This window comes from Falco biarmicus, chromosome 1 (assembly GCF_023638135.1).
Source record: "Falco biarmicus isolate bFalBia1 chromosome 1, bFalBia1.pri, whole genome shotgun sequence".
Taxonomy (NCBI): Eukaryota; Metazoa; Chordata; class Aves; order Falconiformes; family Falconidae; genus Falco; species Falco biarmicus.
Window position 1 is genome coordinate 28,431,738 of NC_079288.1, and position 18,424 is coordinate 28,450,161.

Genomic DNA, 18,424 nt, shown 5'->3' on the forward strand with positions numbered 1-18,424 from the left:
CTCTTGCGAACGGGCACAGCGCCCCCTGGCGCCCGCCCCCCCCGCCGCCGCCCGGCCGCCCCCCCCCCCTCCTGGCTGGCAGGCAGCCGCGCCCCCGGGCCCCCCGACGGCGGGCAGGAGGGACGGGGCAGGGCCCCGGCGGGGACCGCCTCGGGGCATCGGCCCCTCCACCCTCCCCGGCCTGTCCTGCCGCGCTCGTCGGGCGGCCCAGCGCCCCGGGGTACGGCCCGGTCACCGCCCGGCCCGCTCTCCACCGGGGCCGCTCGGGGCTGGGGGTGAGGGGGGTGGGGGTGGGGGGGGTGTGTGCTGGGGACAGCCCCCGGGGCCCGCCGGTGGGCGCAGAGCGGCGGCATCCCCGGAGGGCAGCACCTGTCCCTTGGGGCAGCGTTTAACGTAGCCGGGGGCATCCCAATGGCTCACACACACACACACACACACACACACACACCACCCACCCCCAGCCCCCCCAAGCCCCTCTTCCCATGCTCAGAACAGCTTTCTGGCTTTCGTGGGAGCCAGATCCTAGCCCAGCAGAGAAACTGGCTTCTGAAGCGCATGGGGACCTTCACTGCACTGAGCTCCAGGAAGCCTGCCCACCATGTGCCCACCGTGTGCCCACCACATGCCCACTGCGTGCCCACTGTGTGCCCACCAGGCCTCCTTCCACCTGCACACACGCCGGGCTGTGAGACGTGCTGCCGGCAGCGTGTTAGGTGTGGGGCACGCATGCCCTGCGCCCAGGTGGGCTTCGGCAGCAGCAAGGCAGGCACATGCCGGACACAAAGGCCACGGCAGACATAGCACTGCTTCCCGAACTTGGGAAAAGGGGGATGCTTTTGTTGAGGAGATACATCTATTAGTGCGGAAGCGATGTCTCTGTCACACAGTGGATCGTTCTGAAGTTTGTTCCTTGCAGGAGCGGCATTAACGACGTGCTTTGGCTTTTGCTCCCAAGGAGGTGGTGTCTCAGCAGTGAGAGCAGCAGGCCTGCCCAGCGCTGGGCTGTGGCTGCCAAGGCTGAGCCTGCAGGGCTCGAAGGAACAGCACGGCACGGCACGGCACGGCACAGCATGGCGGTACCTCTGCTCATCCCATGTACATACGTGGAGTGCACTGGGCTCTTCACTTTAATTTGTTACTGCCTCAAAATGGTAATAATTAGTTGTGTAAACTAGCATTCGCTTATTAGCTGGTATTTCACCGGCCAAAATGGCATCTGATTTAAATCTGGATTATATATAAAAAAAAAAAACCCACAAAAAAAGCTGGATTATATTTTAAGAGTGCCAGTCAAAAAACTGCAACAGAACAAGTAAAAGCATTGCAAGCCAAAACAACATTGGCGTTTTACTGCATGTCCTGCCAGTACAGAATTGCCCAGTGGGGCTGAGGCTCTCCGGCTGGTCAGTCTTTAACATGGGCAAGAAACGTGGTCAGCTCTTGCTGGGACAGATCGGCAAGCAGAGCGTCTACCTCAGAGGAGTAACACCACTTTTACTACAGCTAGAACCCTTTTTTTTCTTTCCTTTTGGTGTGTCTGCTCTACAGTGGCCTAAAAAGATACTTCGTATGTAAAGTGCTACGTGCCAGGTGGACAATATATCTGTCTGGAGTATTATTGGAGGGAATTACTGTTGTAATCATGGTGGGTTTCATTTGCAGTTGACCCTTTTTATCATGGCTTCATTGTCATGTTTATGTACAGGTGTTTCTCTGGGGAAACAGTCTGATCGCTCCGCACAGCGGGTGCCATGAGAGGTGTATCACAAGTGGCGTGGAAGAAAGTCGCTCATGTAAGGTGACTAGAATTCTGCTGGGAAGAATTATTTCTAGTGATGTAAAAGGACCTCAGGCCTCTCTGAAAACGCAGCTCTTTCCTAAGGCCGGGAGTTGTGCCTTTCATAGATACATCCTGTAATGCTGCCTTCCATGGAAGACACCCAACGCTTCAGAAAAGACAGATTTTTACTCATTTAGAAGATTGACTTTGCATTTTCTAGGCAATTCAGACTCGGTTTGTTCCTCAAGTGGAGCAAGCATGGTCTACCTGAAGAGCAGAACGATGCTGAGAAGGAGGATACACTTAGGACAGCGACTTCCTTGGGCCGTGGGCTGACCAGCTTAAATGCTTCCAGGCAAGTGTTGATCCTCCTCTCTCCTCCTTCCTGTCTGTGCCCAGCGGCCGGAGCTGCAGGTGTCCCTGCCAGGGCCAGCGGCGAGGCTGGCCTCTGGGTTCTCCAAGCAGCTGCTAGTGACTTTCCCGGGCTGCTTCACCCAAAGGCTCTTCTGCTCCTCCACTGCCAGCCCAGGCAACACCGACTGCCCGGAGCAAATTCCCAGGCTGGAGGTTTCGGCACAGTAATTCACCGGCAGCGCTGCCCAGATCCAGCTGCAGCTCAGCAGCGGCATATAACTGGCCGATGGCAAATATGGAGATAGTATCAACCTAAATATTTTGACAGTAAAAACAGTGATTAAAATGGCAAGGTCCTATACTAGCTGCAGCGTTCTACAGGCCCGTGGTGTAAACCTTCACTGTTTGTTAAATGTCAGAAGGCGGCTTAACCCTGCTTTCTAACTTGGAACATGTTCTGGCTAAAGGCGCCCTGGGGCTGGCAACCTGCCGTGCACCTCCTGGCTTCCCAGTGTTGGGGAGCACTGGCCGGAGGCTGCCCCTGGACCGTGACCAGCACCATCGGGAGCACTTTGGTCGCAACGGGTCACAGTCACCCAGCCGAGTAGAAGGGAGCCTCTCTCAAATTGTACCGAGTACTGAAAAGTGTATTTTACAAAATATATTTTTACTTTCAGTCTTTGGTCATCTTGGGGGAAGCAGGGAAAGGCATTATTTAAATAGTTGTAGCTGCAGGGGATTATATTCTAAATTAACAATAGTAATCACTCCTGCCAAATCCAAAGTTGAGGGGATTCATTTATTTCGACTTTCAAGACAATAGCACAATTTGGGGTTTCATACTGCAAGCTCTGAACACCAAATGGTGGGGCTGAGTTTTTTTAAAAAAATAATTCAAACAACATCAATTCATCAGACTTGAATTCAGTTCTTTCCACTGTGCCAGTTTAACTTGCACTGAGAAAAGTTGCTGCTCAGCAAAAAAAAAAAAAATAAAATAATTCCTTTTTAACAAAATGAATGCATCATACATAAAACATCACGAACCATACAATTAGTAAGCAAATGTAAGAGTTCAGCTCAGTTCATAATTATTCAGCAAACCTATTCAGAATGATTTTTTTCTCCCTGCAGCAATCAACTGTGTGGGCTCATTACCACTGAGAATCTAACGAAGAAACCACCACATAAACTGTACAAAACAAGCCCATATGCTAGCAAAACTTCAGCCCGGCTAGCCATTAGCGACAAGCCTTTTAAAGCCTTCCATGGAGCAAAACCACAGCTTACTTTCGGTGGTGTTTATACCCCCAGCTCTGTAAGGATACTTTTTCATTCATATGTCAGGCTTCAGGTGTATATAAATTTTAGCTACCAAATAGCCTGTGCAGTGTTTGGTAGTGCAGCCATCTGGAACAATACAAAAAAGCATTTGGTTGCTGCTACACGTTGTGTACCAGCCAAAGTGATGACTCCTGTCTTTAGAGCATGGGCTCCCAACAGTTACTTTGCAAAAAAAGCCGATAGTTGTTTCTTGGCAGTGTTTGCTGCTCCTAGCAGGGATATTCAATGAAAAGACTTTGAATATTTTGAAGGGCAGGTCTCTGCGCCTGGTGGCTGACATTATCAGAAAGGTTTTCAACATTTCTGTCTGCAAGTTAGGGAAACTATTGCATCTCCTCTCTCTCAAAGTTATAGCAAACATGGTGACTGGACCAACTCGGGGGGGAAATATATGAAATAATGAGATGAGCGTGACAGCATGGCGAAGGCGGAGCAGCAGCACGAGGACAGGCATTCCTGCAGAGGAGACGATGTTTACTTGTGTGCACTTGCTTTAGTTCCCAAAAACGGCCGAGTTTTGGGTACGGCAGTGCTCTTCCCCGGCAGGGGCTCCCTGGGCCCTGTGTGGCACAGGCTGTGCCCGCAGCGGGCAAAGGGCTGTGTCACACGGGGGTCTGGCGGCTCCGGGGGGGGTTTGCTCAGGGGCAGCCACCTTGCTGGCCTCCAGAGCTGGGAGGCACTGGGGAGTGCACTGAAAGGTGGAAACCTGTCCGGGAGTCCAGCCTCCTCTGTTGCTTTGTGTCCTTCCCTGCTTGAATGGCTGGAGGTGACTATTTAGTAATTGAGATTAAAGACAATTTCATCTGTAAAACCTGCTTTGCATTCAGTTTCTGAAAAGTTTGCCTCACTGATGTGAATATTTTATGCTTAGTTTTGCCAACCATGTTGTTTTCTGGAAAGTTTGAACCAAATTCCTTCAGACACTTGACTGCTTCCCATTTTAAAAAATGCATAACTGAATAATAAGAGTTAAGGGACTAAAACTGTTCCAGTCGTTTCCTGCGGAGCCGACAGCAATTTCAGAACTCAGCCCTTCAGAAGGATTTTCCCGTTTGTTTTCTCTGCAAGGTTGGTTTAGTTTCTTTGCATCTCTGCAACCTTAAGCTGTGTATTTTCCCTGTTTGATTCTTCAGGCAGATCAGTATGGATCATGGTATTTTCACAATATTGGTATGTTTTTCCATTGCTGCAAACAGCTTTTTTTACATCGAGTATATTAGGTCCCATTTATGTCATTTAGGTGAAAACCTTTACAGCACATGGGGCACTTGGGTGTACATGCTGGACACATTTAGATTTTTCCAATTTAGATCATTAAGAAACAGGCTAGTGCTAAAATTTTACAAAATTGAGATTACAGTTAGTAAAACCACTAGGAAACACTAAAGCAAATTTCCCCATGTATGACGATTGTACTACAGTATATGTACCTTGTGGGCTTTTTTTCCCCCCTTCAAATTCCCATCTCTAAAACACACACCGTAGGGTTACACACTTGGTTGCAGTGGGCAGAAAAAAGAAATTAGATCACATGTGTAGCACAAAATAATTAGTTTGGCTGCAGGAACACTAGAAGTTTTATATTTCCTAAAATAACTCAGTGAAACATAAATAAAAAATAGTACCTCTCTATACGGATAATCGGTATTTAACTCTCCTCAGTATTTTATGATGGAGTTTGCATGATCGACTTTGTTCTGTTGTTTTCTTAAACTTAAACCAGGTGGGAATTTATGTAAGCTTGGTGGAGCAGGAATGATCTTTGAGCATCTGGAAAGTCTAGCTCACTGTGGGTGATGCCAGCAAACCACTAAAATTAATTCATTTTTCATCGTCTTACAAATTGTGCTATTGTGAAAGCAGAGAAGCAGAGGCTGTTTTGTAAAGTCCTGATGACTTCATTTTCCCCAAGTGTTAACTTCATGAGAGCGTTCACCTTAGCACTTCCTTTTTACATCCCAAAATCCCGTGGCATTTTACACGTTGCCTTTGCAAGTCCTTCCCTTCTGTCACTCGCATGACAGTGTCCTCCTGCCCAGGCAGAGCAGGACCGCGCTGGGGGAGCAGCTGGGGCTGTCAGATGCAGTTTCAGATGTCGCTGTTTTGCAGAACTCACCTAGCATGGACCAGATTGGTGTCTCCCGGAGAACCTCCCACGGGGACCCACAGCGGAGCATCCCCACTTTTCACTGTCACCTAACGCCCACTGAACCGCCCAGCCTCGGCTGAGGAGCAAGCTGCGGGCAAGAGGAACGCTTGAGAACGTGGTGCCCAGAATGCAAAGCCACCGGCAAGTAGACCCTCCTGTATCTATTGTTTATCACGCTACTCCACGAGATTTCACAGAATGACTCGCGATGGTGAGCCTTGGCTTGTCGTCCTGTTTTGTCCAGGTTAAACCCGCCAGTGCCTCTGCCCAGGCGCAGGGTGAAGAGCCGTGCCAATGCAGCAGGCTCTCGGTGGGCAGCACGGCAGGGCAGGCAGCGGGCTGAGGGGGTCTGTGGCTGTGGGGAGATGCCCTGACACCCCCCTGGACAGGGATCCCAGCTCCTCCTGGGCCTTCGCACGGGGCTGGATTCCATCCACGCCAGGTAAGGCGTTATTTGCCTTTTTGACAGGAATTACTGACGAGTGGCACACGCAGTAGCCCCGGGTACCCCTGCGCCAGCCACCACCTCCCCCGCAAGGACTCGAAGCACCAACCCCCCCCTGGCTCCCCGCCACAGGCACAAAGGGTTAAACATCTCCTGCCATCCATAACCCATCCTTCTCCAGGATCACATGGCCCCTCAGCATCCCTCTACAAAAGGCCTGATTTAATCCCGAAGCAGACTCACATTGTACTCCAGCCTTGCAGCGCTGTCAGGCTATCGGGTTTCCAACTCATATCCAAGGCACAGCCCAAGCACAGAGCAGGAACAAACACTTCTTTGTTACTGGGGGGGGGGGGGGCGGGAAATCCCCTGAAGATATTAGCAGTGCAGTAGAGTTCAAACTGTTAAATGATTCAAATATTATTTAATGAATATATTTGAAATGAGGTCTCACAACCCATAACACTTTTTAGATCATCATTTACAAAGAGCCCGCCTCTTCGTTTACTTCTTTACGAAGTCGTTGCTTTCAGTTTTTAATTATAGCAATTTTGCTTCCAAGCTTTTTCAGGGACTTCGGTTCTTTTTATGATACAGTTTAGCTGGTGACTACCGGATCTTTCACAAGTCCTTGTAATCACGTTCCCTTAATTTACCTCGCACCACATTTCTGTGGCCACAAGAACCGAGGGAGATGGAGAAGCAACAGCATTAGGTACTGTTCCAGAGGGTGTCAAACCCAAGCATTTAAAATTAGAAAATTTGTTGAATTAGTGTATCAGGATTTTAACTGGGATTGGAGAAGCACTGCAAAGTTCAAATACCTTGAGTTTCTTGTTCAGGCCTTGGATACACAATTCTAAAAGAGAAAGCCATAGAATTTTAAACAGAAAAATTAAAGAAACCAGGTAGAATGGGTGCTAGAAAGAAACGTGTCTCCAACCTGAGGACATAAAGTTTCAGAACTAAATTTGAGTTTACTGTGCTTATAGCAATGAGAAATCCAAGGCTGCCGTGAAGCACGGAAGGCAGATCCTGACGTGCAGGGTAACACGCTGGTGCATCCAGGCTGTGCTGATGCACGCCGAGACTGGCGTTTTGAAAAAATACAACACATCCAGGATAAGTGGGGGGAAGGAGCAACAAAGCAGAGTAAGTACAAGAACAAGTATCAAAACAAGTAGAAGAACACTACTTCCAGGTTCTGTCAGCAGAGTGCATTGTAAAGCAAAACGTAAAATACATACCCTCGGCACTAGCAGATCCTTCTCGTCTCTGTTGCCTGGGGGTGTGTGTGTTACATTCAAACAGCCACTTCAGGTGCATCTCTGTGGAGGGAAGGGGAGGAACATCAGAACCATAACCCACTACTCAAACAGAGGCAGCCTAAGTGAGACAAGATCCCGCATAGCCTTGAACTCAAGACAAATTAAGTGTCCAGCCTGTCCTCATGTAGGCAATGCTCAGGTGGAAGTTATTGAAAGCATGCCTCCAAAAGCTGGGTTTGACATATCCTTCTTTTAAATCATGGCAAGTGCCAGAACTTTGCTCTTGGCGTGGTTTGGCAGCAGGTAACGAGAAGGGGAGGAGGCTATCCAGGGTAGCAGTGGATAAAATATCCCCAGTGGCTACATGCCCCGGTAAGAGGCATGAGGCATGGCAGTCACCGTCCTCTAGATAATGTCTGTCTCATTTCCCACCCTCCTCAGATCTTAGAGACACTCTTTTTTCCTCATGCAAAGAATGCTTTCCCTCCTTTGGCAAGTTCCCTTTAAACTGTTCATTTCCAGCCCAAGTGTGAATAAGGCTGAGTCAAACCTTGCCAGGCAACACTATGGTCTTAACAATTAGTTGCTCTTGATTAAAATTAATTTTCCATATAAATTCAAGCCAGTAAAAAGTCTTTAGTAAAAAGAGTTACAAAACTACAAAGATATTATTTTTCTGATGTCTCTGTTGAGACATAATTCAATAGAGAAGACTATTGAATTGTATGCACTGAATGAAAAAAGAAAAAAATCACAGTTACAGCCCCAAGTTTCAGACTTTGCTCTAAAACCACGGCACCATCCCAGGCACTCTCTCTTTTTTTTTTTTATTTCTCCCCGCTGCCAGTGGCCCATGTAAGAAATATCATTCCCCAAAGGAAACTCGTAGAAAGATTAATTAATGACAGAGGCATAAATAGTGAATGTGCCTGCAGTTTTGCAATCGCCACCGCAAGCCCTGCCTGGGGCCGGGGAGTGGGGGGCAGAGCGCTCTGGGGGCAGGGGTGGAAAACGGGCAGAGCAGAGAACGGGAGCACCTCCGAGAGCCTTCAGTCGCCCGGCAGCACTAGCTCGAGCTGTCTTTGCAGAGAGCTATTCATTTTCTCCAGCCACTGTGTTGGTTGGGACCAAGTCCTTTGTGCATGACCTCAGAACAACCCTGGGTTTTGAAGAATCATTACAAAACAATTAAATTTCTCGGTCAGATTAATATAAAAACACTGATAGCAGCCACTGAAATTTTTGCAGTGGTCAACAAAAGGGTAGCAATCATTACCACTATGTTTTATTGAAAAATTTTGTTAAAATAAAAATATGAAAATAGAAAAAGTTTTTCAAGTAATTGTAGCAGAGTTCCTCAGAAAAAAGACCCTTGGGAAAAATGTCATTGCTACAAAATGTGAGCTTATAGAAAATGACACATTTCTACATCAGAAGAAACAAAGATGTCCCATAAAATTATCCAGAGCCTCTCCATAGATCATTTGATCCCAACCACAAAATCAGTAGGTTCTCCTGCCATGTGAGCCATCCGTAGGGCAGTGGTGCCTCCAGCAGAGCCCCCGGTCGCTGCCGCCTGCTGCACGGAGCTGGGCTCGCCCCTGCGGCACCCAGGGGGCACAGGCCAGTGCCCCCACCAGGAAGGCTGGCAGCCGGGGGACACCCCCCATCCTGGTGGGACACAGCACTGCCTGACCTGACCCTGCTTCAGAGCTGGTCCTCCTCCGAGCGGGGCTGGAGCCCTCGGCCGCCGCCTGAGGCATTTGGTGTGTGCATTTTTCCGGAGTAAAAGCTCCAGAAGCTGCCAAAATATTGGCTCCTCTTCCAAGTGAGAAAATACTCACTTGGTTGAGATGGGGTTTCTTGTCTGTGTGGCCACTGCCACTTCAAACCCACTGAAACATCCAAACGTGTCCAACAGCTGCTTGCTGCAGCGCAGCTGCAAACAGGATGGTCCTTCCTTCACTTGATTCTGCAAGCAGAGATGACCCCGGGACGTCAAGGCTGGACCTAAAAAAGGGATAGGATGGCTTGGGCTTTCACAATGCATCACCATTTCCTACAGCTAACGTTAATTTAGGGAGACGCAATTATCTACAAATTAATGGAAAGCGAAAATAAATGTCTGCTTTAGCTAATTGCCCAACACAGATACTGCATAATAGAGCACAAGACGCTATAGATAAGGCTTTATTGGAATTTGAAGACTGTGTAACAAATGCTCAGTTATTTTTCCTCATCTAGCAGAAGTTGCAGAGTAACAGCCCGTATTTCATTTTGTCAGCCCTGACTATTTGGAAATGCTGGAGTCTGTCCCCATGAGATACTTGTTCCTAAAACCTACATCTGAAAGGGTTTTAAAATGTTTTCTAGCAATTAGGAATGTATTACGTGCAGTGAGCTAATATTTCCCAGTTACAATGTAAATGCTTTCGAGATAAGAAGATCCTCTAATCGACTGAATACTATTTATATTTCTGTTGTGCTAAAAGTTTATGATGCAGTCTCAAAATTGGAACAGCCTGGCTTCTGCCTGCTCTGACTTCTGATACAAACACGCACAAAGAGGGAAAGTTACAACACAAAACTAATGACAGATGCTGTATTCAGAAATGTAACTTAGCTAGAAACGTACAAAGGCAAGTCAGAAAAACGGCGAGTAACTTCGCCGAGTGGTGTGTGTGCATGCACACATATATATATACAGACACACACCTCATTTTCATAATTCTGTATCAGCAAATCCATTTCACCAATTTCACCAGTTTTTTTTTTTTTTAAATAAAGGCAAGTTAGTCCATCAGAAAAGAACATTAATGTCAATGGAAATTTAGAAGCAATAGATAATGCTTGTTTATTTGTATGACATATGCTGAATCCTGAGGTACTCAAAAGTATCTGCCATATATGACTGTTTCAGCAGTCATATTAGGAAATTGTCTAATGCTTACGTTTAAATCTTACTTATCTTGCTTCTTTCATCTGCTGGAAACTCATGGAATATATCACATTTGTTCCTACCTCAAATGGAGCAGGAGTATTTTTTGCATAAACAGAACAGCATAAATTGCAAAAAATACTGTAAATACTGATTCTGCTACCAAGAGCTTCAAATCAAAGACTATTTACTAGTATAAAGTTTCAGGAATCAAATTTTTAAAGAAGATACATTTCTGTGCAGTGACAAAACAAATACACACTACAAAAGCTCCTGGGAGCGATACACCACCACATGCTGCTGTACCCACAGTGCTTCAGCTAGAACTCTGCCTCCTCTTTTGCTTCTACAGGTATATCTGTATTTATTTTAAAGCAGAAGCAATTAGCAAACATTCCATGCTGATTAATGTCAGCTGCAGATCCTTTTTGAGGAAGCTGGCTAATCATCAGACACATGAGGAAAAGGTTTTGCTGATGGGCTTGTGGTGATCAGAGACATGTTCTGATTTTCTTCTCACCAGGTACTATGCACCAGGTGTGACCTGTTAGTGCTTTATAACAGAGGCTGGGGAGGGAGGTATTTACTGCAGGAACCACAGGACCAAAACTGAAGTTTACACTGTGTGTGTGAATGATATAAAATAAAGATTTTGTGCCTTTTAACAAGCTGCCCTACTAAAGCTTGATTTAGAGTATGTTGACTGTAAGAGAATATTTCGCATTGCAGAGATTCTGGCACTGGCAGGAAACGTTGCAAGAACAAAATACCCCCGTCACCGCTGAGGTATTTCATTTTCACTGCAGCAAGTTTTGCCAGATCGCAAAGGAAGCTGCAGGCTGGCGGGGCCCTGCAGCTGTAGCAATGCCGTTAGTGGTGTGGTTACAAAACCAAGAAGTGAGTGGACCTTGGTGGTCTTTGTTCCGGGAGGAAGCCAGCAAGGGGCGGCTGCATCTGCAAAACAAACACGTTAGAACTTTTCAAAAAGGAAATACCTTTGAAAAATCTCATGAACATTGCAAACTAAGCTAATCAAATGCTTTTTTTTTTTTTTTTTTTTTTTTTAGAAAGCTTTGCCCTAGCAAAACTACAGGTGGGTAGTGACACCTGACAGTGGCAAAGGACAAACAAGCCCCAAAAGCAACAGGTTTCACTCTTGGCCGCTGCACCTGAACCCGGCAAGTCACGGGCAGCCGGTGGCTGCTGCAGAACTGCCTCGAGCACTTCTGGCCACCTCCAGCCTTTTTTTCCTTTGGACTGGTCACTGTAGGAGGGAGGTGCTGGCAGTTTTCCAGTTCCCAGCTTCGCCGTCGCTCAGTGCAGCTCCTGATGCACCTCTGCAGCACGTCACCTGCGCCCACCTAAGGAGCTCTGTGCGCCGTAACCTAGAAAAGAGCTAAACCCTCCACATTTGTGTGAAAGGCATTAATATTCATACACCACAGGTCTGCCAGGGAAGAGCAAATAAAAGCTATTAGACCTTATCCACCAATACACAATGTAACAAAACACAGTTTTAACATCACCAGGCTTTTCCACGTATCAACCGTCTCCAAACCCTCCCACGCCTCTGCAGGGATGAACACCAGCCACGTGTGGGGAGGTGCTGTCCCCCAGCGTAACCCACATGGGCATTTAATTTTTAATGTTCTATCATTTCCAACCCAGCAATTATGATTTAGTGATACACAGAAACGTCAACTGCTCTAACCACAGATCAGCCACAACTTCTTCCTCTCAGCCAAAAATATGACGAGAGCACCTGAGAGCAGGATGTGCAGGGGCAGAAAGCCTCACAGGGCTGGCACCAGCACCCACACATGCCTGCATCTACCTGCAGGTAGGGCAGAGCTGCAGCAGCAACCCCCAGGATGGCCCTGGGGACAAGGGCTCCAGCCACATGCAATATTTCCAGCTTTCTGCAAACCTGCAGGGTCTGCGCTGTGCGTCCCTGCCCACCCAGGGGCTCTGCAGAGCCCTCTGCACCTCTGCTGGCCACGACACACGAAGTGGTATTTCTAGGGTTTGGTTAGAAGGGAAGCAGAGAGAGGAGCGAGATGCCCAAGTGTGCACTGAGGTCTTGGGGAAGCAGAGGTGTCTGCAAGAAATACAGGTCCCTGCAGTGGGAAAGGGCTGTGGGTGTCTTGGTGCTGCTCATACATTGAGCAGGCCGACACAGAAGGAAGACGCTGAAATCAGTTGATGATCAGCTGAAAACAGCAATGGTGAACAAAAGGAACTGAGACCGGAGGAATCTGGCACCTGCTGATGGGCCGTTCCGGCTGTTCATAGCAGGACGGAGCCCGACTGGCAGCCACGGCCACCGCACACCCACCTGGTGCTCAAACCTCACCCCAGCACACCAGCCAGCACCAGCCTTTCTCCTAAAATCACAGCTCTCAGGTGAGGATGACAGCACCTAAAGGCACCACGTGGTGGTCAGTGTCGCTGAAGACTGGTTTGGGTCGCACCTGCATCCTTCGGGCACTGCTGACCATGACGTGCCACGTGCGTGCCCTCAGCCCGCCATGCCAGCTGCTCTGGCAGACGACGGAGCTCTCTCTCCGCTTCCCAACACAAACAAGGCGCTATTCCCATGGAGCCTCAGCAGCAGCTCGTTCTGCAGGAGCCCACCCTCGTGCCAATGTGCCCCGCACAGCCCAGTGCCTCTGGGGCTGCAGCCCCCCAAGGCACAAACCACCAGGGACCTCCCCGCTGTGCCAGCTCCGTTCTGGGTCCCTGCAGACCTCAGGCTTTAGCCAGCACCCAGCGCCCTGCCTTGATTAACCCCGAGCGACATCCTCCTTTAACACGGAGCTGCTGCGCTGCTGCCAGCGCCTGCAGAGCTAAGTGCTGAGGGAAACACGGTGCAAGCTTCTGCTAAGTTACAAAGCTATTTTATTCTTCCTGACAAGCATAGACATACTATTTCAACATTTCAAGCGAAGCACACACTTAGTCCAGCTCTTTGGGGAGGGGTCACGATGTTAAAATCCATCTGTCAGGCGCGCTTCAGACCAGAGCAGGAGTCAGGCCTTAAGGCAACGCTGCTCCAGGGTTCAAGGGGGGCAAAGCAAAGAGGTGGAAGCGCTTGTACAGCCCCACCACACCTGACACAGGATTATCTGCCCATGCAACACTCCGTGACCATCCTGAGGCGTGCGCCCGCCGGTGCCAGCCTTCTGCCGGTCACAAGCTCAGGTGCTGCAAACATGAAGGTGTGGGGTGACAGGAGCAGCATTCATCCTCCGCTTTTGCCGGTGGATGTTGGCAGATAATAGCAGCGCGCTGAGGTGTTACAACTACAGACCCACCAAGAGCTCAGAAAGCAGAAGCTGCACGCGGCAGGGTAACATTTTAGACTGATACCACCCGATGCTGCAGGAGCAGCCCCAAGGCAGGAACAGGGCTGGCCATGCAGGAGCCTTCACCTTGGCTTGCCAACAGCCCATCACCTGCCCTGACGTTCATCCCTCTGGCTTACCAGACCCAGACGCATTTTTCATGATCGCAGCCCAGCTGCTGATGGCAAGCGCTGAGCCTGTGGCACCGGCTGGGCTGGACCCCCACAGCCCAGAGCCAACTGCTTGCTCCTGGAGCTGCTGGTGCGGACACGAGTGCTCTCAGCACTGTGCTCGCCAGTACCGGTGGGAACCACACGCACCTCTGCGGAAAGCTGGTCCAGTCCCAGTGAGGGGGACAGGAGCAGGATTTGGGCTTTCAGTCTTGCAAAACTGTGCCGGAGCAGGATTTTGCCCTGTGGAGGGGTAGCCTAAGCACAGCAGGAACTGAATCCATTTCACTTTTTAGAAGCGCTATGGAAATACAACACAAATCCTTCACAGCCATTTTTCTCCCCCTCTTACTGTTTCACACGGTCAGTGAGAGTCCAGCCAGAACAACTGCTTTTCAGCAGGTGGTTAAATAATCCTCAATAAATCGTCAAAGAGATTTGTGCCATCGCAGCAAACTGTAAGGGCAGGCCCTTGCAATTCCAGCGTTCCCTGTGCCCATGCTCCCACTCTGGCACATGCCCACATGTGGAAACCTCCTCCCATCCCCCTTCCCTATTGTGCATCTCTCAGAGGCATTTATTTGTACACTTCCATGTGGTCTGGTGTCCTAAGAGAAACAAAGGTGTTGAACTTCTATCGATAGGCACCTTGTTGAGTTATATGTAGTTCTTTTAGCATGTTTCCGTTTTCTTGCTTGTAGCCCAAATCAGCACAGAGTTTAAGGACAGTTTAAAAAGCATTTACAGTTGCTCCAAGACTCTGTCGCTGGTTCAGGAGACTGGGAAAAGGTCCTCGAGACACAAACTGGTGACCTGACAGACGAAAGGGCTCTAATACCTATCCTCAGCTCACAGGGGTTTTGCTACATCAAAACAAAAACTTTGCAGGAGGCTGCATCCTCCAGAGGTGAGGAGGCCAGGAGCCTTGCCTCGTACTTGAAAATTTCTGAGTTTTCCTCTGAAACACAAATTTCCAGCGCCTGGGGAAAAAGCTTTATGAAATACATTTTTTAAGGGAGACTGACGGGCAGGGAAGTGCCGGCGGCTGCTCACGGCCCCTTGTCCCTCTGGAGCCCCAGGACAGCAGGAACCTTCGCCGTGGCTGCTCTCCCCGTCTGACGCCAATGCACCTGCTGGGTTCAGCCACGACGGCCCCCAGCAGGCCCCGGTGCTGGTGTCGGTGCCGTGGGCTTGGCTTATGCCTGGGCGCCCGAGGCAGGTCGGGCGGTGAGTGGGCACGCTGTCTCGGTGGAAGCGCAGTCCCTCCATTCCTCGGGCACACGCAGGCAGCCCCGCTCAAATGCCTGCGCTGCCCCGTGACTGTGGGATCAACCGTCCCGTGCAGACGGACCCCGGGAGGGCAGGGAATGAGGTGGGAGATACGGGGAGGGGGAAGCTCCCCCGGGACCCACCACACATGGGCAGCGGCTCATTTGGAGCCATTTTCTCCTCAAGTTTAATTAAATGCTGGGGGGGTTCTTTCTTGCTTAGACTTTGTCAGCTTGGTGCTTCACACCCGCATCCCTGCCCATCCCGTGCCAATTTTTCACGGTGGTGCCAGAGGGCCAAGGCCGGTGCTGCAGGCACAGGCAGCGTGCGGGTGGCGGTTCCGCAAGGGCCCAGCAGACAGTGTCACCGCTCCTGCCACAGCACTTGTGTACACCGAGGAGTGACACCACCGAAGTAACGTTCAGAGGGGCTCGGCTTTTTTTTTTCTTTTAAAGAAGCTAAAAACAGGGGGAGAAACAACAAGTAACCAAGTGACCTGGCACTAAGCCCCACCGGTCCTGCCGGGAGATCATCTCGGTGCCCTCGGCACCTTCACCCAAAGGGGAAACAGGCAGTGCAGCCTGCCCCGCTTGTTCACAAAAATGGTGGAATAGTTGCTCCAAAGAGTGAAGAGGAGGAATAATTATACTTTAAGTACAGATGCTCACCTCTGGAAATGCAGATTTGGTGGTGATGGACCCATCAAAACGGGTGGCGCCAGAGTCAGAAATCCCCAAGCGGTGGGAAGGGTGACTGTGCTCAGCCCTGCCGGTGGCGTGCGACACAGAGGAGCCAGAGCACCGCCAAGTAGATGATGGAGCTCCTAAATACAGCTGAATCAACTGAGTTTGGGGAAATTCATAGTAAGTTGTCTTACTGGAGACGTTTTCAGACTGCTCAGAGAGCGCTTACAAAGGCGTTAGGCTGGAAAACCCAACACACCCAAAATCCCAAAACACAAATCTCAGCAGATTTTTTTTTTCCTGACGTTTCCCAGTCCACACATTAAGGCAAAAGATGGAAAACACTCCCCTTTCTTTTCAATGATTAAAAAAAATCCTCCAGAAAAAAACAAATCCCTTAGAAGTCCCTTTTAGACCACACTTATGTGCAGCCAAGTGATGGATTTAAAAGGTTACTGCTGGAATATGGTTCACAGCAGTCTATTGCAGTGAATAAATATCACGTTTACATATCCATTATAACAAAACTATGTTGCACTTCCATTACTTCATGTTGGTTTGCCATCTGGAAGCTAAACAAGCTGTGTAGTAAAAATAAAATAATTCCATTTTGCATTTACCAAAAGGAGCCATACAAGTTTCAATTTATAGCAGGCGATTACGGAACCTTAGCAGGCAGAAATCTGCCCACCGAGAGTGGAGCCGTGCCCATGTGGGAGGGCAGTTAACAGAGCCACGAGGGCTCCGCCGTGCCAAACAGCCCTTTGGAGAACCCATCTCACATGGGAGCATCGGTCCGGAGACCGGCCTGGAAACATGTTTGTGGAAAACTCGCCCCGCTCACCCTGAGCAGGCTGCACACAGAGCCAAACGCTGTCGGAGCCACCAAGCACTGCTCAGCTTGTGTCATGTTCAGGCTTTGTGTTACATATTCAGAAACTCCCCGAGGAAGGGGCACTTCCTTGCTCTGAGCCTTCCACCAAGAAAAAACCCCATGTGAACAGCGCTGCCCATCACCATGTGCCTGCCCAAACCCCAGGTCCCTGAAGGCAGGGGTTGGGGTGTCACCAAGCCCAGAGCACGCAGGGCTCTCCCCAGCCAGGCTGGGGCTCGGTGCCTCCCTCCTGCTGCCCCCGCGGGACCAAACACCCCAACTTTACACGCTCCTGCTCCCCCGACACTGAGCGGCAGCTGTGAATTGCCCAGGCACCCAGATGGAGGGGGTCTCCGTGCACCCGCTCCTGCCTCAGTGCCACCCGCAAGGAGCTTTACCTGCTGCTGGCTGCAGGTTGCCAGTGCCAGACCAGGGATGGAGGCACCTGCATCCTCCTTCCTATCTGACATCCAGCCCTTTGACTTCTGTTCAGGTAGAACAAGCATCCTTCCTGCTGACACACTCACTGCTGAAAGCAGAAAACCAACAGTCAATTCTGAACCATTTTCTTGCCGCAGCTGCCAGCCAGCCCGCTCCCCACACGGACCGAGCATCAGGGCGAGACCCTCTGCCCCCTTCACCCATGGCTGCAGAGAGATGCTGTGCCTCTGCGATACCTCTCTGGACTAACGCATCACTCCCAGCATCCCGTAACACGCACCCACCGTATGTCCCAGAGCTTAGGGGGGACAGCAGCTCCTGCTCCAGCTGCCCCCACCATGCTCCGCATCCCTCAGCCGTTCTGCAGCCAAGCAGCAGCCTCTGTGGTCGGGGGGGCAAACCCCCAGCGCTGCTGCTCAGCAGGGACAGGCAGCAAACCCAGTGCCAGCAACCTTGACAGCAAGAGCTCATGTGCAACGAGTGCTGAGAAGAGGGGGAAAGAAGACAGGAGTAAAGCCTTGTTGCAGGCAATGCCGAGCAGCAATGCCGATGCCGGTTTAACTCAAACTTTCATCAAAAAAGGCTGAAAGCTGGGACCCGAGAGGAAAAGTTACTGTTGTAAAGTAAAAAGTAAAGCTGTTGTAAAAACTGCAAAGTGCCTTGCAATCTCCAGCCGCTGCTCTTAAGCCTTTCTGTAATTTATCAGTTCCATGATTGCACAGACTGCTTTTTTCCTGCCACAATTCTGATCGTTTCTCCCTCACTACAGCAGTTATATTATTTTAAAATACTTGACAAAAAGACCAGGTCGTTCCTGGGATGCTCCGTTACAAGAAGACTGAAGCCAGGGAGGGGAGGCCAGAGCCAGCTTCCAACGGGACACCGAGGCAAGCTTCAGTCCTGTACGTACCAAACACAAAGGCTCCTCCTGTTCCACCCTGCAGCTCTCGCAGCACTTTCTGGGGCCTGATCAGGGAGCGAGAGGACCTCGCGCTACCCAACAATGACTATGTCTTTTCAAAAAAGCTTTTAAAAATCACAGATGCTCTCTGAAATCCAGCACCTTCAGCAGACCAGCAGCACGTGATCCATTTCTCATTTTCTCCTCCCCTGGGACGATGGTTTTAATCAGCATTAGCGAGCTCCTGCTCCTCGTCTTGAGGCCTTACCGGGAGACGTAGCCCATTGGAGATGCATCCCATCAGCAATGCAGCTGGGGAAGGCCAGCGCTGCTGGGCAGCAACCCCAACCCCAACACCCACCCCCGCCGGCAGCCCCTTCCCCACCCAGCTGCCCTGCTGCCCTCCCCGTGCTGGCCTGGGAGCCACCAGCCTGCGAAGCAAGGGCAGCCTGCCGGCGGGAGCC

General features: G+C 50.0%; 1 long non-coding RNA gene across 3 annotated transcripts; it reads right to left on the minus strand.

The window, feature by feature from the left end:
• Positions 1 to 6,209: 6,209 nt before the first annotated feature.
• On the minus strand, positions 6,210 to 18,272 carry LOC130143749 (uncharacterized). Of its 3 annotated transcripts, none has more exons than XR_008819854.1 (4): positions 17,017 to 18,272; positions 9,185 to 15,903; positions 7,320 to 7,400; positions 6,210 to 6,931 (listed from the first exon to the last, which is right to left on the minus strand). It is a non-coding gene; the product is annotated as an uncharacterized LOC130143749 (long non-coding RNA). The 3 variants fall into 3 exon arrangements; XR_008819855.1 differs by having other exon boundaries at positions 9,185 to 11,232; positions 11,448 to 18,272; XR_008819853.1 differs by having other exon boundaries at positions 9,185 to 18,272.
• Positions 18,273 to 18,424: the final 152 nt, after the last annotated feature.